A 25074-nucleotide genomic window follows, 5' to 3' on the forward strand; every position below is an offset into this window, starting at 1 on the left:
CATATCCAAGGACTATCAAACTATTAGTAATGGAGTATGGACAGCATATGTTGTCTAGCAGTTGCTGCTGTAACATATATCTTTAGAGGCTAGCTCTTGCACTACTATCTACAAGTTAACTGCCACAGTGCATGGACAGTTGAATGTGTGTGGAAAGTGGAAAGTGTTAATGTTTCATGCACACATTGAAACCAAAGTTAATGTCACACGACAATAATACATAAGTGTGACAGATACATAGTATGCATGCACAAAACAATAAATGAAATGGTAATCACCATGCTGGCAGCATACAACAAGTGGACCACACAGACAATACTTATGCATAGCAGGGACCAGCTTAATGGTGTTCAGAGTCCTGAATGATCTTATGAGCTAGCTCATGCCATATCCTCAAAGAAGGACCCTATCATGTACTTTATCTGTGTTTGTAACACATCAGTAATGACTTCCCAGATCTCTTCACAATAATCTTCTCTATCCTTGTCATGTCAACATTACCCCTGGGGTGCAGGTAGGATGGCTTGGGCAGGAGAGGTCCAAGGTTCCTGAGCATCATAGTCATCATTATTGTCACTATCATCCATGAAAGACTCTGGCAGTGGCTCTGCATGTGCTCCTTGTCTTCAGATAAGTGATAGGCAAATATCCTTAGGTCCCACACTCTGCAGAGATTAATTGCAAGACATAACTGGAATGAAAAGCAAATGTCTAACATGTAGAATGAATATCACAGCACAATATAACATGATTATGATAACAATTTTCACAGGGACTGAGACATGTCCATTATGGATAGAGTTACCTATGGCCCTATATGTTGAAATCCTAAAAAGGGTGACAGTATTGTTTTCTGAACAATTCTATATGCTTAGACACACACACAAACACACACACACACACACACACACACACACACACACACACACACACACACACACACACAAACACACACACACACACACACACACACACACACACACACACACACACACACGGTCATTAGCTTTGTAAAAATGTATGAATGCTCAAATCAATGATTTATATGAGCAGACAGAAAGAGTCAATGTTAAAATTAGAAGAGAGTGATCTGACAACATTGTGGGCAACAAGCAAGCCATATGATAAACATGTAAGTCAGTCATCATGATATTTGGATATATACACTTCAAAATAATGAGTACAACACATAAACAATATGATATGTTCAATCAACACAACTGCTGACATATGAAAATCTAATATATCTGTTACTATGCATTATATGTGCACAATAGTATGCATTATCTATCAAAACAATCAGTAGCTTGAACAATCAGAACATTGTGAATATGCTTGCTGATACTGAACTGCAGCAATCAAGTGATTATATGCTCAAGTGTCAGTAAATCAAGGCAATAACTGTTTCTACAAAAACACCCAAGGTGGGCAGATGCAATACCAGTGTTGACCTGCAGGGTGTGTTGAATATGAACTCCTGCAACCAAATGGGTATCTGCTGAGGTGTCAGTCAACTTAGCCTATAACAGTGTTTCTACAAAAATACCCAAGGTGTCTGAAGCAGATGCAAAACAAATGTTGAACAGAAGGGCATGCCTCATAATCTGGAAAAAGAAGTGCAAGCACTGACACAGTAGGCACCCATTCATTCTGTGAATAGGCAGGTTACATACAACAAATCAATCACCAGAAAACACAACCAGACATACAAACATGTAAAGCCATGCATCATAAGCATTGGTCAAAACACTTCATCCAAAACCACTTGTCAACAATCCTTGGAAGAAAGTGTTCTCTTTGACATTTTTCAACTAGACTCTGTCTCTCTTCTATAAGTAATCAAAGTTTTTCATATATTTTCTTTTATTTATTTAACTAGGAATGTGATATTTAACTCAATTTCAGGCCTTTGTACATATTGCAAATAGTTTGCTTGTGGTTATTAATTTCATTTATACTGTTCATTATATTATTGTATTGTATTAACTTATTACCTTGTTAATAGGAAAAATAAAAATTTCTTTGAGGAAAAAAAAAGATATGTCTCAGCATGGTCATATGGCCTCTGGCAAAAATGACCTTGCGTTGTGTGGAGAGTTCATCCATGAGTCTGACAGTGATGTTGCAGCAAATGTAGCGTCAAATGTGGTGTCTGCTTGTCTAACCATTCAGAGGATGCTGCCACAGTGGATGTTGAATAGAGTGATGTCGTTGACCAGCATACCACAGTTGAGAGCACTGCTGCTGGCAGTTCCACATAACCATGAACAGGGCATCAGAGTAGACATAGGCAAGCAGATTTTGTGCATGGCCATGTGCCAGAGGGTGTCTCTCTCCTGCTGCAGGTAAATGATCAGTCACAGCAATGGTATCATTCAGACATCTGCGCACTTGCCCATGCCACAGATCATGGGGCACTCCAGCTACGTGTCATGCATGAAGGACAAGAGTGCGGATATCTTGGGATTATGGCTGCATTAGCTGTTCAGTATGAGAGTCTGCTAAATGTGGTATTGTCGGTGGAAACCCTGGCCTCTATGGTAGTGCAGCAGTATCATACTGCCAGCAGGATTCTGCATTCCCTGACTGTGTTCAGCAGATTGCAGTGTGATAGAGATAGGTCACCTGTCTCCAGAACCACCACTGGCCATGGAGAATCACTGCTTGTGATCCAGCCCACACAGACTTCAACTTTTAGCCTATCTACTGTTGTCCTGCCAGTCATAAGGCTTTCAACTCACAGTCATGGTCCTTCATATCAACATGCTTGTGTAGCCCCATCCTTCTCCTTTGTGGAGCACCCTTGGCAAGGTGGGTCTGTACATGGTAGGGTCAGAATGGACCATAGTGTGAGACCACAGCAAGGTTGCCCTAGACTACATGAGAGTATATCCAGCAGTGTAGTACACATAGCTGGCTCATATAATTGCAATACCTTTGCACTGTGATATGTGTTGAAATTCAAATGTCTGCATTGTGTCCCACCTGATTTATCTTTTTTAATGTTATTATATTGTAGAGATATGTATGTGTAACACTGATGTGTGTCCCTTATTGTTTATCACACAATGATACAGCAATCTGAATGTTTATGTATATCTGTGTCAGGTGTACCCTGAGCTGATGGTCCCAGTTTTAACACATTTGCATATGTTCATGTTGGAATATGTTATTTAATTTTTATTTATTTTATTTATTTTACATTTGTTAACCGGGCTAGTCTGACTGGATATATTTCCATTTCTCCACATATAGACAAGACAGATACCACATAGCAAAAAAATAACAGATTAAAATCTGATAGGACATGAGACTTTAAGTCCTAGACAAGATAATTAACAACAGAGTAAAGGTATTAAACAACATATTAAAAATATTTCATCTTTAGAACCATGAAGAGAAGGCATAAAACCAAGGAAAAGAAAAGACAATAATAGAAAGAGAGAACAGATTTATAAGAGATATGTACTGTGATAAAAATAGACAAAAGCCATGAGGAGGAGAAAAACAGATTTTTGATCAGGCTTAGAGCAGGGACATATCCAGTGGTTTTTAAGGTAGACTCTGAGTTTTTGTTTAAACAGAACAGTAGATGCAATTGAAATAAGTTCAGAAGGAAGTTTATTCCAGAGTTTCCCAATGGTATTCGAGAACAGGGAATCACCAGCTAGGTTATTAGATTTGGTTAAGGTAACTAGCAGTTTGCTTGAAGAGCGGAGTGAGTTCAGGTTAGAGTAGGGGGTTAAGAGGTTAGAAAGTACAGGTGTATTAAGAGGTTGGTAGAAAGCTCTTTGGACAAACATAAGTTGGGAAAAGTTCAGTTGTTGTAGATTCAGACAGTGGTGAGTTCTGAATTGCTTCCCAGTAACAAATCTAGCTATGTTATTGTAAGTGGTAGACAGTTTAGAGAGATTGTTTTTCTTAAGGTTAGTATAGATTGGTGAGGCATAGAGAAGAGTGGAAATAAGATGAGAGTGGGCAAGAGTAGCTTTGGCTGGGGAGGTTAAGGAAGTTTTAATTCTATATAGGGAGCCAAGTTTCCTGTTTACAGATTTAATGGTATTGTTGATATGACAGTCAAAGGAAAGATTATTGTCAGTTGTGACACCTAGCAGTTTAGTAGTAGAGTCAGGTGATATAGGGGTTCCATTAGTAGATAAGATAGTGAAGTCAAATGTAGGGGATCTGGTAGTAGGCTTAAAGAGTAGGAGTTTGGTTTTTTTTGTGTTTAGGAGTAGGCAACGTTTTAGGAACCAAGTTTCAACTTTGGAAAATACAGCTTGAGTATTAGTTTGAAGTTCAGAAATGGATTTAGCACAGCAGATTAGTGTGGAGTCATCGGCGTATTGAATGCATGTAGCCTGGGGAATAGCTACTTGTAAGTCATTTATAAAGAGGGAGAAAAGTAGAGGTCCAAGAATAGAGCCTTGGGGGACCCCAAGTGAAATTGAGAGAAGAGATGAGAGTTTGTTATCCCAGAGGATGGCCTGTTTCCTGTTAGTGAGATAGAAACTAAACTAGTGGATAGCCTTAGTTTCTAAGTAAAGAGATTCGAGAATTTGTAATAGGAGAGAGTGGTTAACCATGTCAAAGGCTTTTGACAGGTCAATAAAGAGAGCGGAAGACAGGATGTTATTATTGCGATTTTTGTTAATAAAGTCTGTGAAGGAGAGCAGAGCAGTGGTTGTGCTATGAAAGGGCCTAAAGCCATGTTGACAGTTAGTAAGAATGTTATTTTGTATTAAGTGGTTCATTAACTGATGATGAACACATTTTTCCATTATTTTTGCGAGTGGGGACAATAGGGCTATGGGCCTGTAGTTAGAATATTCATAGGAGTTACCTCCTTTATGTAAGGGTATGATGTGAGAGATTTTCCAGATATCAGGTATGGTTTCTTCATTTATGGTTCTATTAATAAGAATGGATATGGGATAGGCAATTTCAGAGGCTGCTTTTTGAAGAAATTCAGAAGGAAGCTGGTCGGCTGAGGGGGTACATGGTTTAAGTTTGTGGATACATCTCTGTATGAAGGTAGTGGAGATGGGTTGTAGCCTAAAGGTTGGTAGTTTGGAGGATGCTTGGTCAGGGATGCTAGTGTTGTCACTGGAGAGATGGGAGGCCAAGGAATTAATAGTATCAATGAAGAATGAGTTGAAAGTATTGGCAGTATCAAGGGAAGAATTTTTTTCAGACCCAGAAGGGGAGGGAGTGGTAGTCTGTCCAGGGTGAAGAAGTCTGTTTAGGGTTGACAAGAATTTTTGAGGGTTATTGTGATTCACTTGCTGAAGATTGGTATAATAGTTCCTTTTATCAGAGAGGATAGCTTTTTTGGTACTGTTTCTTAGGTGTCTGAAAGTCTGTTGGTCTATGAGAGATTTGCTAGTTCGTCATTTTAACCAAGATTTGTTTCTAAGTGACATTTTTTGTCTTGTATCTTTAGATAGCCAGGGGGCTGGTTTAGATTTAATTCTGATGGAACGTTTTGGTGCATGATTATCTAGAATTGTTAGGAATGAGGTGTTAAAGTAATTAACAACTTCTTCAAGAGGAAGTGTTTTTAGTGGGTTCCAGTTGCAGGCCTTTAGTTCAGTTTTAAATTGGATAGGGTTAAAACATTTGAGATCACGTAGGGTCCTATATATAGGAGAATAGGTAGAGGCATTCTTTTGTCTTATAATATAGGTTAGATTATGGTCACTAATATCATCAGGTAGCGTTCGGGACTGATATTTTACTAGAGGTTTGTTTACCAGAATCAAATCAAGAATACTTTCTTTGTTATTAGGTTTGTTAATCCTAGTAGAGGTGTTTATTGTCTGAGTAAAGCCATGGAGATTAATATGAGATGCTATTTTATGTGTAATGCTCAATGTGCACATGCAGTGGCTATGTGCCATCAGATGCAATCTGTGTTGTTGTGGTGGGTCAACACCTGAACAGCAGTGTTCAGCCTGTGGACTCATGTACATGTGTCTTGTTGTGATTCAAATATTTGGGTCAGATGCGGCTGTGTTACATGGGCTTGCACTTTTGGTCACACCCTATGTCCTCTTGCTACTTCTCCTCCAATACCTGTGGAATATCCTACTCAGACTTTTGGGGTTCTTGGTGTAGTTCACCCAGAACTGCAGTTGGAAAACTGCCATGTGCTCTGCTTAGCATGTTTTACAGAACAGAGCACACTGTTATCATCTTTGCTGCCTTTTCAGGTGTGTATTACAGTGCAACCCTGGATGTATCCAGACATCTAAACCTAGCTTTCGATACTCTAAACACATGCTCTGTGGTGCTTCTGGTTGTTGCATGTGTTCTATTGTAGGCTTTTTGTGCAGAGTTGTGTGGTTAATTGTATGAGGATTAGCCACAGCTCAAGTGAATAACCACATTCCCCTGTTGTGGGGAATACAAACACATTTGCTCATAATGGATATTGTTGTGAGGGTTATTCTTAACTTGCATCCCAGCTGTGTTTCTGTACTTACCCAGTAGCAGTCCCTCAGGTATTTCATCTTGCTAGAATGCAGTCCTCGGTCCACTTTCCCTCCAAATGGAAGCATCATGGACACTTTCAGGGTGTGTTGCCATAATGTCTGTTATGCTGCCATCTGCTGCACACACAACATGGTAGTTGATTGATGGCCATCCCTTTTTGTTTATGTATTGGTCTACTTCTGGATGTACTGCTTTCTTGACAAGTATATGTGTACAATCTATTGATATTGTTCATGTGGAATTTTTCTATGTTATAGAACTGGTGCATTACAGTTCTCTACTCCATGGAGGTGGATGGAAAGTGTATGTAATCATCCACCTTGCTACACATATATTCCAGGCATTTTGCTAGGATACGACTTGCAACTATCTGTGATAATCCCACTGCATCACCCATGTGTCCCTGGAATGTCCCAGATGCAAGTACACACTTTGGTTTCAAGGGGGATGGGGTTTCCTTGTAGGGTCTGCACACATGTTGCGGATAGCCTGCACCAGTTGTCTGTTGAAATGGTACATGTTGATTATTTGCTGGTCTAACAACTGGTTTAGTTGCAGCCTTGCTCTGACTCTAGCTGGCTGCCTTCTAGGATGCACAGCCACAGCCTCATTTATCTTTTGCATCGATGCTGCTTGTTGCAGTATAACAACAGGTTGCATTTTTTTTTTCATATTTTCCTTCAGATTTCACCTTCATCCATAGTATTCACTTGAATTCTTTGTCATCTGGAAAGTATGCGCATAAGATTGTAGAAATAGAGCTGGCATGGCTGTTTGTTCCATTTGAGTTGCATTATGTGCACAGCATGTGTTTTGGAATCAGACCAATATGTGTGGAATCCCTAATTATCCTACACTGAATACTTTAGTACTTGGTCTACCTTCAGTGTGACTTCTGGAATTTTGTCCGCCAAGGTGCAATGAAGTCTTCCTTTGGCGTGCTGCTCTATCCACAAATAGCTTCTGCAAGCTTTATGTAATCAGGCCCAATTTTTTTTTTTTAAGTTGGATGTAGTTTATGCCTTCTAGTCTGGTTTACCTAGGTAGTATTCTCTCATCCAAAGAAAGCATTGTGATTAAACCCATTGTCAAATTCATTTTACCTATATTCAAAATTCATTTCTTTCTAATTAGTAAGCTGTTTCTACATGCATCTGTGACAGGAACTGATAGCACATTTTATGTGTGCATGCTGTATTTCAGTGATTGTTTTTGAGGTGTATGTCAGTGTACTAATGATACATGATCTTATAGTAATTTTCTTGTTTATGGTGCAAGATGCTATAATTGTTCTGTAATCACTAGTAAAACAATAATGAATGAAACTTTCCTTTGTATTTGACACTTTGTCTTAAAGTGTGTGCATTTCCTCTCTACAAGTCATTCACTAATTTTAGTTCAATGTAGGTGCTCAAGTCCAAGTGCTTGAAAACCACTGTCTCAAAGGGACTTGAGCGCCTTTTGTTCATCAAGGCTGCTGCTTGTACTTGAACTCAAATATGAGTTCAGGCAAAGAGCTGTGGGGAAGGAGAGCTGCTCATGCTCAAACTTGAATATGAATTTGGACAAGCAGTTGTGGAGAAGCAGCGGGGGAGAGGTTAGGATTATGGAGTGGAAGGAATATTTTAGAATTTGGGGCTAGGGTTAAGAGTGAAAAGGAAATCCTTAAGCTAGTGAGAGGGACAGGAATTTTACGTTTAGGGAGGAGGAAGGGAGTTTTATGGTTTGTGAGCAATGGGGAATTTAAGTTTTGGGAGGGCTCACAGTTTTATGTTTAGGTGGCAGGACCAAAGGTAGTGGCCATGGTGGTGCAGTGGTTAATGTTGCTGCCTTACAGCAAGAAGTTCTCTGGTTTGATTCTCAGCTGGAACACCTTCTGTGCAGAGTCTGTATGTCTTCCCTGTGGTTGAGTGAATTTTAAAGACATGCAGGTGTGTGTGTGTGTGTGTGTGTGTGTGTGTGTGTGTGTGTGTGTGTGTGTGCCTTCTGTGAAGGTTGGGCATGGGCTGGTAACTCAACACTGTCAAAACTTCACTGCAAATCAGTCTGCAGACCAGTGATCCACTGTGGTGAACCCTAACCAGGAAAAGCCAAAAAGACGTTGCTTTTGTCAGGAAAATAGTTTTAGGGTTAGGGAGCAATCAGGGAATTTAGGTTTAGGAAAGAGGCAGGTGTTTAAGGTTTAGGAAGCTTTTTCAGACTTTTGGGTTAGGGAGGGAGTGGAAGTTTAGGGTTAAGGACTAAGGAGTTAGGTTCAGAATTTTGTGGAAATTGTAGGTGTAGGGCTTAGGCTCTGGAAGGACTATGTGGGAGAATATGAAAGAGACAGATCACTTGATTTTTTTTGAGCAAGTGGCAGTGAGTAGGTGTATTGCATGTTACTAACGTGAGCATCTATAATAGTCCCTTGATCTCAGTGCTGCATCACACATATTTTCTTGTAATCTTATGAAACCAGCAGACAGAGTTATATTTGAATGTATAATAATGTTTATTTGAAACCCACAAGATTTTGCATCAGTTAGCTCTTTATAGTACCACTCACTGCCTATATAATTTTGGAAATTATTCGCAGATCTGTTAAGCAATGCACATTTCTTTCTGTCAGTTTTTATGATATTATGTTTTGCTCTGTAAATTGTGACTACAATAATGAACATTTGTATGCTATTAGGTAAATGATGAGAACAATGCTCTGTACAAGCATACTAATTATTGTGGGCAAGACTCAAAGTTTTTGTTTGGAATTGTGGAAAAGGTTAAAAAAGATGAGAAGGGTGGGTATTGGGAAAACAAAGTGGATGAATGTGAGTTGAAATGGCAATCAAAGTTAAAGACTACAACCTTAACAGGTATTAATGAACACACATCCATTGTACCAATACTCAGGAAAAAAGCAATGATTTCATAACGCTTTTTTATTATGTCACTGTATTCCTTTAAGGTGATTAATGTGTAAGTTTGTCACATGATCTTTTAATTCTATTTAAGATGATGTTTTACTTATGGTGAATGGTTCTGAAGAAGTACTATATGGATGGAAGTGCTTGCTGAAATCTAGAGGTCTTCAACATTATTTAATTGCTGCTTGTTCTCTAATTGCTTAATTGTTCATACTGTTTAATGATGTTGTTCCATTTTAGTTTTTATGGTCTAAAAAGCACTTTGTGAAAGCGCTAGCCATCATTGTTTTTTGTTTTATTAAACTTTTACAGTTTTAAAAAGAAGTCTGCCATGTTTTTGTGCCTTAGATAGGATTTTTTACATTACTTTTGCTTTATTCCTGGCACACAATGATTATTCTGTTTTTTATGCTGTTTGGTTTGTGTATTCCTTGAGAGCATGGTTGAACTTGACTATGTACCTGCTGTCAATGGAAGGAGAGAAGGGCTTGAGCAGTTTAATCGCTTGCCACAAGTGCAATATAATCCCTTCCTGCTACAAAAAGGACTGGGTAATGAATCAGACATAGATGCTTCACTGTTCAATGCTGAATCAATGTGTAGTCATTTGAAGGAATTAGAAAATGATTTGTACAAACTGAAATGGATGCAATGGCAGCAACTGCACTTGGAGGCATATCTGCATTTCTGTGTTATACCGAAGGGGCTGAGGACTTTAAAAATGCCTACCTATGTAGACACTTATAGTGAACTTTTGAGTAAATAGCAGTAGCTGAACATAGACTTGAGGTTTGCTTACATTCGGCTACCCATTTGACTTCTTTAAACCCCACGAGATTGAACTTATTGCTGAAGTTAACAAGAAGAAAAGTAAATTATTTTCTGAGTATTCTAATGAGACCTGTCTAAATGCTCTTGATGAAATTTTGGACAAGACTGCTGCTTATGCAACTCATTTACGAGCACAGAATACAAGGAAACTGAATTGTGATCTAATTGATTTTAAAAAGGGTCATGTCTTTGCATGGCCACCGATGACTCAATTGGCCAATAAACAACAGAGGACAGGTTTTGACAATGCTGCAGTTGGACAGAGCAGCACCAATTCAAATGAGACCTTCCCCACACCCCTTGAGGCTGTCAATCCTATTGAAGTGCCTATTTCTCGTTGTTCCACCTCTGAAGGTGTTACAGAGGAGCTACCAGTAGTACGTCAGAAGATACATCCTCTTTCACAGAGCACGAAACAGCATGACTCCATACCACAGAATTTTTCCTCCATATCTCTCCATTTACCCTTCAAATGGATAGAAATGGAAGACAAGGGTAGATCGTTCAGTCGAGGGAGGAAATGGAGGAGGCTGCAACTCGACCCTCCACCATTGTCAATGATGAGGAGATATCTGCAACAAATGAAGAGTCCTTAGTTGTTAATTTATCCAGTAAGTACTTAACTCCACCTTAGATTTCTGTGCTGGAATGTGGTTTTCTTTTATACCAGCACAGAAAGCTAATTTTAGTGATATACTTGACATTAGAACATTTGCCAGGAATGTCATGTTAAAGACTATCTTTCCTGTTAATAATCAGTCATATGATTTTTGGAAACCAAGTCCTTATCAACCAGTTTTGAATTCAGTCCTGGAGACTTTTTGTAAGAAATGTGAATTAGACTTATTCAGATAGTTTCATGATGTCAATGTTGCTGGTAGAGTGTTTGAAATGAATAATAATTTTTATAATTTGATGCAAGAAGAAAATGAAGCATTCCAAGAGTTACGTAATGATGGTGACATCATAATTAAGTCAGCGGACAAAGGAGGGCTGTTGTGGTTTTGGACTACAGTTACTATGCAACTGACATTATGTCTTTACTCACTGATGAAACTGTTTATATGCCTATTGATGTCGGACAAATAGCTTTACTGAAAAGGAATATTGATGCTGTGTTACAAGATTGTTTAGGCAGTCATTTAATAACTTCTACTTTGATTATTTGATGGCACAATTCCTCACTATACCTTCATTTCAAAGACTCCCCAAAATTCATAAGAATTTCTCTAATCCACCCTTTAGGCCCATAGTGTCTGCTAAGGGGTGGATTACAGAACCTTTCTCCATTTTTGTGGAGAAATATTTTAAGCAAGTTTTGAATGGAGTCCATTGTTTTTTAAAATTTGCTAAGTTTTTGTGTGATTTTCATGCATTTATTTCACTGAATGGTCCTATTACCCATTGCCTCTTAGTCACGTTGGATGTGGAATCACTTTTTACTGTGAGTCCTAATATAGCAGGCATTGAGATGACTAAGGAGTTCTTACAACAACATAGTGATTTTACCCCACAGCTATTAGATTTGTTGGGCTTGTTTCTATACATTGTACTAGAAAATAATGCATTTATATTTGAGAATTCAATATTTTTACAAAAGGGTGGCATTGCTATGGGCACAGCTTGTGCCAATATCTACGCCAACATGGTTCTGGCTCAATGGGAAAAAAAGCATGTTTTTCATGGACACGAATGGGTGGACCATGTTATATTCTATAGATGGTTTGTGGACAATATATTTTTGTTGTGGAAGGGACACTTGGAGAGTCTACAAGGATTTATTTCCTATTTACATACCACCAATACTTTCTTGAAATTTACAGTTAAGCAGTCCCTATAAATTTCCTGGATGTGTTAATAGTTAAAGATACCAATGGCTGTTTAAATACAGGTCTTTTTAGGAAGACATGCAAACGTAATGCAGTTTTACCAAAACATATGCATCCTGCATTTAGTTATAAAAATATTCTAAAGGGGCAAACCTTACAGATGTCTAGACTTAATAACCTCGATGAGAGGTTTAGCAACAATTTAACCTCTCTAACATCTGAATTTAAACAGAGAGGCTATGGATACAAGGAAATTAATAAAGCCTGTACTTTAGCCAGGAGCCAAAGAACCAGTAAAGCCAGACTGTATTTCTCAGATATTATTGTTAATACTAATGAGGGTTTAGACACTCAAAAGAATGACTTGGACAGGCTACCTATTTCTCTACATTTTACAAGTGATGTGGAAGTGATACGCAGGGTTGTTAGAAGTAACTGGTCCATTTTACATACTGATAATACCATAGGTGCTGTAGCTGGTGATAGACCTAGATTTAGATACAAAAATAGAAAGTCCCTGAAGAGACAATTGTGCTATAAAGTGCATTCAAGTATGAACTTTAACTGTGCACAGGGCATGAGGACATGCTTTAGATGTAATTTTTGCAAGTATATAGAGATTAAAACACCTTTACCCATCCCCTTACTGGATACACTTATAATTTTAAAGTATCAGCAGATTGTTGCATTTCCAGCATAGTTTACCTGGCAACCTGCTTTGCATGTAGTGATTTTTATGTAGATAAAAGTAATTGTGTATTACATGAAAGAATAAGAGAGCATTTATATAGTACCCAGGTGGTGGGTATCAGAAGTGCTCTAGCAAGCATAGATTAGTGACCATTGCCATCTATACTTTTAATTTTAGAGTAATAGAAGTAATCCATCAAACGCAATGTGGAGGTGACATAAGAAATTTTACAGAGTTAAGGGAGCTTCATTGGATAGTAAATTTATAAGCTGATAAATTACCCATTTTAAATGTGAAAATTTCTTTAAAACCACTGCTGAAATCTAGAGGTCTTCAACATTAATTAATTGCTGCTTGTTCTGTAATTGCTTAATTGTTTGTACTATTTAATGATGTTTCATTTTAGTTTTTATGGTCTGAAGATGCACTTTGTGTGAAAGCGTTAACCATTATTGTTTTTGTTTTATTAAACTTTTACAGTTTTAAAAATAATTCTGCCATGCTTTTATGCCTTAGGTTGGATTTTTTACATTTTTTATTATGTTACTGTATTCCTTTAAGATGATTAATTAGTAAGTTTGTCACATGATCTTTTATTGCTATTTAAGATGATGTTTTACTTATGGTGAATGGTTCTGAAGAAGTCCTATGTGTTTGGGTAAAAGCTCTTGACCATTTTACATTTTTTATTATTTTTTATAAAGTTTGGTTCATTCAACTGGTGGCACTGTCTGTTTTTGAACCTTACTGGAAATTATCCATCTCGTTGGCGCTGATTTGTTTTATTGGTTATTGCTGCCTATGTATTACACACCAGTGTTCTCAAATGTATAAGCATTAGTTTGAAACTGAAGTGAGAAAGCTGTTTGTCCCCTTTCAGTAAGTCTTTTTAGTATTATATTTTGGAGAGAAGTTGCATTAAATCATGCAACAAGTTTTGATGTATATTAATACATTAGATGCTGGTCTACTACTTTTCTGGAGAGAACACACTGTGTATACTAATTTTATCAGTGAACATGTGGTTCACAGCTGAACAGGCACTGGGAAATGTAGAATGTAATGCCTCTTTAACTGATGCAGTATTAATAGCAATAAGATTGAAGTTTACCTGCACAGCTTTTCAGTGTTTTCTCTCAATCTAAGAAGTTCTGGGTAAGACTGTAAGGTCTCCATTTAAATCAAAGTGCATTTATTCTAATGAAACCATAGCTAACCAATTCAATATCCACTTTCTACAGACAGTGCAGTTATTAACACACCCATTGAGTAATCAAGTTCCTATGGTCACTACTCAATTAAATAGGCTCCTCCAACATTTCCCCTTTCAAAAAAAAAAAAATCAAAGAATTAAAGTCTACTATAACTGCCCCCAACAATCAACCTGGCAAATATCATTAAGCAGCAGCTAAGGCTGTTGCATATCCAGTTTTAATTCTGATAAAGTGATCCATATCTGAAAATAGAGTCCCCTTTCTATGGAAAAAATCATTCTGTATTCCACTGTGCAAGGCTGTAATCAATGAAGAACTTTAGACCAATTTCCATTTTATCTCTCCTATCAAGCATATTAGAAAAATGCATTCACAAGCTTTTCAGCTATCTAGTAGAAAACCGGCTTCTGTCTTTACCCCTACATAGCTTCTGTCCTCCTCATAGCACAATTACTGCCTTGCTGAGTTTTGCTAATAATGTCAACACCCATAGAAATGCTGGAAGTGCATTCTCTACCATCTTCCTAGAGTTACCATTTGAAATGTCAGGACCCGCTAGAGCAAGTCCTGAACCATGGAGAATGAATGGCAAATAGACTGGACTTATATATAACAAGTCCTAGTTGTCATTTCTCAGCACACTCACTTTTCTGTGTCATATGGCAATCTTAGAGATGATATATATATATATATATATATATATATATATATATATATATATATATATATATATATATAAGTTTGGAGGATGTGGGGGAGATTGTCCCAACACTGGGGGGTGCAGAGAGACTTGTCCCCCTGCAAAAGTAGTTTTAAGGAGAAGACTGATTTTCAATATTTGCTCTTCTCCTTTGTGTTTGGTCTTTTTTTTTTTTTGGCTTTTCAGCACATGGCATTTCAAGTGCCAACAGTTCAATAGGGAGCACCTTCCAAGACTTATCAAAACATTTTTGATACTCTCTCAAACAAAACACTCTTTCATAAACTCTCATCATTAGGACTCACCAACTCTTTACTGCAATCGTCCCATGGTTACCTCTCAAACAGAGCAGAAGCATTAAAATAGAAAAAATGATTTTTCCACTTTCGTACCAGTAATTAACGGTGTCCACTATGGATCTAGACTACGCCCCATACTTTTCAAAATATTCATCAATGATCTCTATGCTGCTACAGAAAATGCTGCCTTACTTCAATATGTTGATGACTTGACCTTAATCTGCTCGGCCAAATCTCTCTCTAAATTCTAAAACGTAATGCAACAAACCGTCTTATCAACTTAAACATAGCTACATAATTCACAACTAATTCTCAACCCTAAAAAATAAAATTACTGCTCTTCACCCCCAAAAAATCATCTCTACCGAAACAACACTATTCACTATCGTTTCTGCTAACAGCAATGTGATACATCATATAAACTGCACAAAATTACTGGGTGTCATCATAGATGACCCATTAAAAGTCAACCACCATGTATGTACCACACATGGATAAAAAGAAATCATCCAAATCTAGGTGCATTATACAGAGTAAAACCTAATTTACTTGCATAGCCATTGGATGTATAGCTACTAGTTTCTTAATGCCATCTCTCCTTTACGCTGCCCCTTTCTTCATTAAATTTCAAGTGATGCAACTGTCCAAACTTGAGTAATGGTAAAAATAGCAACATTTGCATTAAGTATAATAATAGACCACAGCACTGCTTAGCCCTCAGAGAATTAAACTGCTTAGATCTGCAGCATCACTTAGCCTTTTCTCAGCTAACTGCAATACATGGACTTCTCTATATGCCAAGAAATTATCCAGCCCTTAACAACTTAATAGAGCATGACTCCCCCAATACAATTTCATACGCTAGAGAAAAATCACTGATCACTGCAACCAAATCATCTAGTACTGCAAGTGACTATCTACATTCAAATAGTGTAGCTGGATTATGGAACCACATCTACCTCTGAAATCCATTTAGAATGCAAACTCATTTAAACACAGCTAAAATGTCACATATCAAATAAATAGATCTGCTCCTGTACATCTCCAGGATAAATGTCATTATCTTTTGCTTGCAGTATCATCAACCCATTTATCTTTGTTCAGAATCCTGTCTCACAACCAGTCCTCACCATTACATGAATAGGTTTTCTAGCAACCCCAGCTAAACACATTATGTTATGACTTTATTCACTCTCCACCTCTATACTTTTAATATAAACCTTCCTATAGCAATATATAATTGTTTCTCAATCTGCTTTAAATCTCACCTGTTAACTACAATATTAATATTTTCTACCATACCTAGTTCCTTCTGTCACTTCCAGTTTATTTGAATTTCTAAGCAGTAATCACATAATCTATTATATGTCTGAGAAATCCATTAATGCACCACTTGAAAGTTGAAATGCTCAATCATTAAGCATCTACTAATGCATAAGTATCTTTAAAACTGAAGTAGTTGCCTCTGCTTTCATATGAATGTAATCTAATAGCAAATGCATGTGCAGTTTTTAATGTATATTATGTAATGTCTGTTCATGTATATTACTGAGCGTCTGTTTAAAAACGTTGGTAGTATGCTGGAGCTTTTCTCCCTGTGCCTCCACTGAAAAGGGTTTTTTGAATAAACCCAGTCAGACAAACCCATTAAACAAAAGCAAAAATAAAAAAAAAAAAATAATTGTCTGACAAAACCTTTCAGTATAGAAAGACTTCTACTTTTATTTAGGCAATATCAAAGTGGGGTGCCAAAAAGTAAATGCTGATATTGGAGAGGCCTTCTTTCCTTGTAAACTTAACTTGCTGAAGTTCTGAAACCAGGACTCTGCAAGCTAAATTATACAAGGGAGTAGCTCCTGTTGCTTAGTTCTCTCTTTTTCTCCAAAATTAATTTTCCTTATAAACCTAAGAGTGTGAGTGTGTTTGCGGTAGAGAACTGATATATCCCCCCCAGATCCCAGATAACTTTTCCAACTTTCAGAGTCAGGGGTATTTAAGCTTCAATGTATACACAAATTATGATGAAACACTTTAATACATTATGCATTTAGATTATACCCTTTGAGTGTCGAACAAATCAGACATATTCTAATTGAATAAACTTAATTCTTAAGGAGAATCACTTATGCTTTTGTATTGTGCATGGTTTTATAATGTTAATATTGAAAAGAAGCAAATGCTTTCAATGTTCTGCTATCAATCTGTCAAGTTGAGCGGTCCTACTACATTATTATCCACTTTGAGTTGGAATTTACTGTATGGCAAAGTTGAAAAAATGTCACGTTTTCTGTTTCAAAAACTATATGAATCTGATGAAGACCTAGTAGGTTAGGATGAAAGTCCTCATCCATTAATCTAAGGGTGTGCTGGTACATTTAATAAATAAATGGAGTATGACACAGTTTCAAAGTGTGTTACTACTTTTAAGCTTATTTGCAACTTTATATTGCACACTTGTTGCATATTTTGAAATTAATTCCAGACTGGTTAGCTGATATCATTTTTATGCACACCAGTTTGGTAGTATTTTTATTACTATGAGCATACTGACTGTGTTAACTTAGAAGCTTTTCTCCCAGCTATGTAAAACCTCCTAGGGTTCAGATCTGTGCTCAACATCTGGTTGCACATGCACTCTGATTAGAAAGAAGCCATGCATTAGGCACCTGTTTTTAGGATTATATATGTTACTTTTCTGGTTTGGAACAGTGTATGCATTTGTCAACAAGATCCTCTCATAGCAGGCCAACAAAGATTTTCATCTGACTGGCAGCAGTGATGGGGATTTTAATGGAGTTCACACACTGATAAATGAGGTGGGAAAATCAAGGAATATGTCACCATCATCGAAACAGTATTGGTGGTATAGTGTTGAGCATGGTTGCCTTACAAGCAGTTGATCCAGGTTCAAATCCTAGCCACTGCAGAAAGTTTACATTTAAGGTAGGGGGATGAAGTGTTAACCTAATAGACACAAAGTAAAGGGTTTGATTATTACCTTTAAAGGGCATGTTGGCTAGCCTTAAAATACGCTCAAGGGTGACCAGCGTAGTACTAACCTATGAACCAAATAGTGTCGGGGTCGAAGAAACATTGAAACCAATGAAAGTTTACTATTATTTGCACTGAATGACAATTTTCAACTCCAAGTAGATCTATGAACTTTGCATTATGAATAATTCTTAGAAATAAAGCCTGTAAGAGTCATTCGTTTCTTTTGACACATCGATAATACATATGAAGTTGTAATGGTAGGTGAACAATTGTGATGTTTTTATATAGTCCTTGTTGCTCTTCTACTTTGAACACAATAGAAGAGACTTTGTGGATTCTGTTCAAGAAGCTTTGTTTTATACAAACAAATCACGATAGAAGTTAACTGAATTTAACTTAAGTAACATATACAAACTAACTGCTGGAATCATACATGCTTAATCTTTGGCTGCACTCTCAAAATGGCACTAGTAATGACATGTGCTTGCTATTTATATATGCACGTTGCATCTTTCAGATGCTTCCTAAATGTACAGTACACAGCGCATGTACTCTGATCTACATCCTCCCTCATGAAAAAAATAAAACATGCAATGTTATGAATCCATTAGGCATGCAGATATCACAGACAGTTTTTCTCATGCATTGATAGAGAATAAAATACATATATACATAATTAAGCTCAAGTTGGTGTGTATTTCACACTGGGCCTAGATACACATTCATAACGTGTGATGTAAAATTGGGAATTAGACTTAGCAACTGAAATTGTCTCAGTACAATGTTCAAGTCTGGAATTATTTGGAACATCTTCAGGAATGGATTCAGAGGTAGAAACACTCTGGAACAGACACAATGTTTGGTTCACTCTGAGAATTAGAGTGTGTGTTACTAGAATAATGTTGTGATAATGGATCTGGTACAGGAAATAGATGTCTGAGATTTCTCCTGTACTCCATACCCTCAGATTCTACAAGGTAGGATCTTGGCTTGGCACAAATTCCGATAACCTGACCAATCCAGGCAAAACCTTTTGCCATTTGTATTCTCACTGTCTCTCCTTCCCTCAATGGATGGAGACATCTGCTCAATTTATCATAACTGGACTTCTGGATAGAATGCTTCTTGAATAGTTGAGCTTTTATAGTTCTGTTGCTCTTGACGTTAGGCTTCAATAAACTTGAACTAATAGGTAACATAGTTTTGGTTTGCCTTGAAAGAAGTGTTTGAGCAGGTGAGCCAAGAATATCGTCACAGGGTATGTTTCTGAGATTAAGTAAATTCAAAAAGATATCGGTATTGTCACACTTTGACCTTTCAAGTAGTTGCTTTGCATTCTGCACTGCACGTTCAGCTAGACAGTTTGACTGTGGATATTCAGGACTGCTAGTAACATGTACAAAGTCCCATTCTCTTGGAAATTTCTGAAACAACTGACTAGTAAATTGAGTACGATTGTCAGAAATAACTTTTTGTGGTTCACTTTGAAGATGTAGTCTAGTACTATTGTATACTGAACAAGAAGAAAGTACTCTGTCACTGTCTTTCAGTAAAGAAGGCCAAAACACTAATTCTCTCACTCTTCTCTTAGTGGATGCGGAACCTGGGTGACCATGATCCAAAATATGGATAGATTCCTGTTGTAAGGAAGCTGGAACAACAACTTTAGGATCTTTAAAAATAATGCCATCTTCCATCAACATTTCTTCTCTGTAAGGAAAAATAGGTTTGCACTTCAGGTGGTACACTAGATTGCTTTGACAGCCACCCAATGTTACTGTAGTGATTGAGCTTTTGCAAATTTGGATCAGTCTTAGTGTGATCTCTTAACTCAGCAAGCCTAGTGGTAGAAAAACTATGCACTGCCTTCACGTCAAAGTCAAAATTTTCTGTGTCAATCTGTTCCGTCGTACTTCTGAGTGATCTGGATAAAGTATCAGCCAGAGAGAGTAGCCTGACTTTAATATAGACCATCTTGAAGTTGTACTTTTGCAGTATGAGCATCATTCTTTGTAATCTCACTGGAGCTGAATGCATAGGCTTCTTGAGAATAATAACTAGAGGTTGATGGTCAGTTCCAATCTGAATAGCTTGACCATAAATATAATCATGAAACTTGGAACATGCAAATACTATTGCCAAAAGCTCTCTCTCAATTTAAGCATACTGTATTTTAGTTTGAGTAAGTATTCGAGATGCATAAGCTACTGGTCTACCTTCTTTAAGTATGACTGCACCAAGGCCTAATTTTGAAGCATCACAGGAAAGAGTGACTGGTTTATTCACATCATAGTATCTTAACATAGATGGGGTGGCAATTTTCTGCTTAAGGTCTTCAAATGCCTTCTGGTGATGTTCTAACCATGACCATGCAACATTTTTGCACATAACCTCTCCTAAAGATGCTGTCAACAAACTGAAGTCTGATATAAACTTGCCTAAATAGTTGACCATGCCTAGAAAACATTGTAGAGCTTGCACATTGTCTGGTGCTAACATTTCAAGGATAACTGCTTGCTTGGTCGAATCTGGTCTCAAGCCAGTACTGGTAAATAAATGACCTACATTTGTAACTTCTGGTAACCTGAATTTGCACTTCAGAGGATTGAGTTTTAAATTTACTTCACTTGCTCTGTCTAGAACTCTTCTTAGGTTTCCATCGTGCTCTGCTTCACCATTGCCTCCGACCAATAAATCATCTACTATTATGGCACAAGGATAACCCAAAATAATTTGCTCCATTGCACACTGGAAGACTTCACTTGCAGAATTTATTCCAAATGGCATCCTTAAGAATTTGTATCTGCCAAATGGAGTAACAAAAGTGGTTGTAAATGAGGATTTGCGATCAAGCATCACTTGCCAAAATGAACTTTTTGCATCCAAAATAGAAAAAAAACAGTGGCATTCGGTATTAGGGCTGCGACCTGTTCAACTGTACACATTGGATGATATGGTCTCTTCAATGTTTTGTTCAAATCTCTTGGGTCAATGCATATTCTGATTTTGTCTGAACCTTTTTTTTTGTGAGTTGCTACCATAGACGACACACATTCAGTTGGTTCTGTAACTGGACACATCACACCTTGCTGCACCATTTTATCCATCTGAACCTTAACTTTGTCCTGCATAGCTATCGGAACTCTTTTGCTGGTCTAACTACTGAAGTGACCTTGGTGACTAACTTCATGGAATATACAACTGAAAGTTTGCCCAACTTGTCCTCAAAGACATCAGCATACTCTGAGAAAATGGCTTCAGAAAAATTAGAACTAGGAGATTTACTTAAGTGATGAACTTCTTTGGTAAAAGACAGCAGATTTATTTTCAAGCTATCTTTGAGACCCAGTAAAGACTGTACTGGTCTTCATACTACACAGAATAACAAGTTGTAACAGCTCTTGGCCAAATAACATGAAAGCATCATTGAACCTTCAGTTTGAATCGCTTCACCTCCATAAGCAACAAGTTTCGCACTACTGGCCACATTGAGTTGCTCATTAGCTCTCACTTTAGCAAATGTGTCTGCCGATATAACATTACACTTTGAACTAGTGTCTGACTACTTTAAGCTCTGTGGATTTACCATTTATCCAGACAGTATAAAACACTTCGCTCTTTGCCAATAAATTCTCTGCATCAACTCTTTCACCAACTAGTGACAAACTATCCACATAAAAAGCTAACTGTTGCATTCTGCTTAATCAACCTGTTTTTTTGTGTGGCCTTTCTTTACAACTGTGTGAGGTTTACTTGATTTGCAAAACTTTTGAAAATGGTTCCATTTTTTACACTTGTGACACTGCTGACCAAAAGCTAAGCATTTCTCTTATAGACTCATGATTTGCATCACAATTGTGACAGTTAACAATAAAGTTGAACTTGGGTTTTGCTGATTCATGCCTGTATTGCACTGAGGAACTTGCCTTTGAACTTGCCGAAAAGCTATGTCTTCTCCCAGGAAACCTCGTAGCAATTGTAGCTGACAAGTGCTTAGGCCTGCTTCCATTTTTCATGTGTTGCAGACTATCTACACTTGCTCTGGAGCCTGCTGAAACCATGCTGTTGTCACTCGCAAGCATACTTGTGTGTTTTTTTGTCACTTCATGGATTTCACAAATCTCTATGGCGTTAGTCAATGTTAAATCACAGTCACAAACAAGATCTTTTGCACAGCAGCACTATTAATGCCACATACAAGCCTCACCTTTATTAACTCATCTTTTAAGTCACCAAACCAATACATTTTAGCTTTGTTTCTCAGGTCAATTATAAAAGCTGGAAAAGTTTGCCCTGGTTTCTGATCTCTTGTGTAAAACAAATGTCTTTCCAATGTAATATTTGTCTGCAGATTACACATTTCTCTGAACTTGCACTTCAAACACTCAGGGTCCTTCCTTGATCCAGTCTATACAACAATATGACAAGTTTCACCTTCTCCCTCATATACTGCTGGTGCATACAGAAATGAACGCTCTCTTTCTATGGCCTCTGACCCAGAAAAGTTTAACAAAAAGAATGCCTTGGTGCATGCATCTATATCTGAATGAGCTGCTTATATAAAAATATCGTACTCTTGCTCAAATATTCTCCAATTCTCTGCAATATCCTGATCAAATACAAGTGGTAAAGGCTTCTGAAATCTGTCTGCCATATTAGCACATACTTTGAATAACTTTAGTTATGCCCTTGATACAATACAAAGTCGTAGTTATGCCAAAACATAGCACTTTGCCAAAAGACATGCAGCTGCCTTGCTTTATTAATGCTTAGTGTGCCCTTTTTGCCCTTATTATATTTGTTTTGCCCGTTTAATTTCTTTTCATGCTCATTGTACTTTTCTTGGGCTTGTTTTACTTTAAACATGTGCATTTTGCCTCAAACATGCTTGTTTCTGCTTTAAACATATTCATTTTTGCTTTAAACATCTTATTTTGAACATTTCCATTAGTTAATGAACCTTTTGTGCTACCCGTTTGCTTAATAATGCAGTTTGTGCCCTTGAAATTCTCTATCTTATTCTTTTTATAGAATAAATAGCTTATACGAATTCTCATAACCTTTGATTCATTTCTGGCTCTTATTTCGTGCTTGTTTCTCTTGGTTTACCTTCACTATTATCTTTGCCCCTCATGGCTATGAATATCAGTCTCTTCGATCCCAGTTCTGACACCATGTTGCTCTCCTACTTCAAACACAGTAGAAGAGACTTCATGGGTTCTGTTCAAGCAGCTTTATTTTATACAAACACTTAGATAGAAGTTAACTGACTTTAACTTACGCAACTTATATACAAACTACTGGAATCATATATGCTTACTCTCAGGCTGCACTCTAAAAAAGGCACTAGTAATGGCACTTGCTTGCTATTTATGAGTACACATTGCATCTTTGAGATGCTTCTTAAAGGTACATTACACAGCACATGCATTCTGATTTACAATCCTGATCAGTCATGAGACATCAGTGTTATCTCTGTTCTATTACTACAAATTTTCAAATGCAAAACACTCAAATAAAATGCTACTAAAATATGTATAATTGCACCGCTTTATGATTTTGTGTTTTTGCATTATGTCAGCAATGTTATTTCTATAGTATTTACTTCCCTTTTCTATTATCACTGGCTATCAGGAAAAAGCAAGTAACTGCAATGTTTTTTTCTATTGTCGTTACTTTCTTTTTCAGATAGTCATTGATATGGCTAAAAACAATTAATTTGCCAGTCTGCATATACAGTTAACAAATGTGAAATTAAAATTAAGTAAAATGTGAAATGTGAAATTCTGAGTAACCTGGTTCCTTTATTAGGAAAAAAAATCAAGCTAACTCTTTTTTATTTGCATCAAAAGGACAGTAAGTCAAAAGTGGTGTCCTTTGATACCACAAACATGCACTGGTCCTTTACTCATGTGATAAGACAGCAATCTGAAGGCAGTGGATTATTATCACATTAACCTACCATGCAGTTGCTACAGCAGTATCTTTGAAAGAAGGGACCATAATAAATAAAAACATAAAATGATCTGAGCACATAATGCAAGGGTCTTCTTATGATGTATGCATTTTTAAATAATAAAATACATATGACTACACATGGTGAGAAACTGTTTTGTAGTATTGGATTCTACCACTATGGACAAAATTATACATGGTTCTATCTTTCTCTTTTGTACAATATTTAATTTCTCTTTTTTACACAGTTTAGTTTTTCTTGCCAGATTTCATCTTTAATTGGTCTCATTCCTGAATAACTAACCTGACTGGCAAACCGATAAAAATAAATGAACTTAGTTTAACTACCATATAGGTAAGAACTACATACATATTTCATAGCACCATCTACATACACGTCTGGTTATTCTGATGGAGTGACATACTCAGATTCATTTTTTGAAGGCACAAGCTAAGTTGCTTAGTATTATATCTGATATGGACTCCTTCTGGTCATAAAAATAACTATCAGAGTCAATAAAACAAAATCAACTTACTTCAACAATCCATAAAATGAAGAGGGCAAGATAAATATATGTGATAGGAATTAGTGATATTTATGTAAAGAAAATTGCATACGTCAATAGAGCTGAATTAAGGAAAGAAACTGAAATATGTCATAAATTAAAGATTTCCTTATTATAGTATATAACATAATAAAAGCATCATTCTTGTGAAATAACAGATTATAAATTCAAACTCTTGCATCATAAAGAATTTACAGCAGTTAAATTTAAGTCAGTGTCTCTAATTATAGAATGAGCTGTAGCTTCTGAGTGCCTAAAATGTATGTGGTGGGAGGTGGGACAGATCCTATCATTAAAATGAAATTATAATGCTGATGGTAAAAACTATCCCCGGGATTCATGAAGCTTGCACCAGGTGCAGGCGTAGTGTAGGTGGTATAATGCCAAATATGGCCACCGAGCGATTCAGGTATGATCCAATTCCACGTGCACTACCGGCGTACGCCATATCTGCACAGCCCTCGGCACAGGTATGCTAATCACCCCATGCGCAGTACTGCATCATGCAAATGAAGCTACATAGCGATTCATGAAGTGGTGCAAGCATACCGTAAGCCCAACAAAATGGTTTACATTATGCCATTATGTACACAGTAA

This window comes from Protopterus annectens, chromosome 5.part1, assembly GCF_019279795.1.
Source record: "Protopterus annectens isolate FY-2018-M chromosome 5.part1, PAN1.0, whole genome shotgun sequence".
In the NCBI taxonomy this organism is placed as follows: domain Eukaryota; kingdom Metazoa; phylum Chordata; order Ceratodontiformes; family Protopteridae; genus Protopterus; species Protopterus annectens.